Here is a 1290-nt window from a genome sequence, read left to right on the forward strand (position 1 = left end):
TCTTATGGCATAATCACAAATGATTCAATATTCAGATTTCAGAGTCCCAGAAGGAGAGTAGAAAAAGTTGGCTGAAAGAGTATTTGAAGAAATAGTAGGTAAAGTTCCCCAAATTTGGTGAAAGACATAAACCTATAGATGTAAGAATCTGAGTGATCCCCAAATGGATAAACCTGAGGAGGTACATGCCAAAAAATATCTTAATTAAAAAGTTAAAGCTGAAGATAAAAAGAGGAACCATAGAGAAATGGAATTGCCTATAGGGAATCCTGGATCCATTGGCAGTGGATTTCTTATCTAAGCCCATGGGAACCAGAAGGAAGTGGCATACTATTTTTAAAGTGCTAAAATGAAAGAATTTTTAAATACCAATTCTATATCCTATAGGTTTGTACTCATGGGGAATAAATAGTAAAGAAAAAATAAAAATATCTCAGGTGAAAAAAATTAAAGATCTATTACTAGAATACTTTCCCTTGAAGATTGGCTAAATGAACTTTTTTATAGAAAGGAAATGATAAAAAGAAGGAATATTTTAGCATCAGTATGGAATAAGAAACAATTAAACAATCAGAAATAGCAATACAAGCTTACCTCAAGAAACAAGAGAAAAATCAAATAAATAAGCTAACTTTACATGTAAAGCAACTAGAAGAAGAAGAAATGAAGGACACCTGGGTTAGTAGGAGGAAAGAAATCATAAAAATTAGGGCAGAAATACATAAAAAAGGAACAAAGGAGACTATAGCAAAAATCAGCAAAACTAAAAGCTGGTTCTTTGAGAAGATAAATAAAATAGACATCATGACCAAGTAGGTTTTATCCCAGGGATGCACGGATTTTTCAATATTTACAAATCAATCAATGTGATACACCACATTAACAACTTGAAAGGTAAAAACCATATGATTATCTCAATAGACGCAGAGACAGCCTTTGACAAAATTCAACATCCATTTATGATAAAAACCCTCCAGAAAGCAGGCATAGAGTTAACATACCTCAGCATAATAAAAGCCATATATGATAAACCCACGGCAAACATTATCCTCAATGGTGAAAAATTGAAAGATTTTCCCCTAAAGTCAGGAACAAGACAAGGGTTTCTACTCTCACCACTACTATTCAACATAGTCTTGGAAGTTCTAGCCACAGCAATCAGAGAATAAAAAGGAATAAAAGGAATCCAAATTGGAAAACAAGAAGTAAAACTCTCACTGTTTGCAGATGACATGATCCTCTACATAGAAAACCCTAAAGACACCACCAGAAAATTACTAGAGCTAATTA

Source organism: Muntiacus reevesi, chromosome 21 (assembly GCF_963930625.1).
Source record: "Muntiacus reevesi chromosome 21, mMunRee1.1, whole genome shotgun sequence".
Taxonomy (NCBI): Eukaryota; Metazoa; Chordata; class Mammalia; order Artiodactyla; family Cervidae; genus Muntiacus; species Muntiacus reevesi.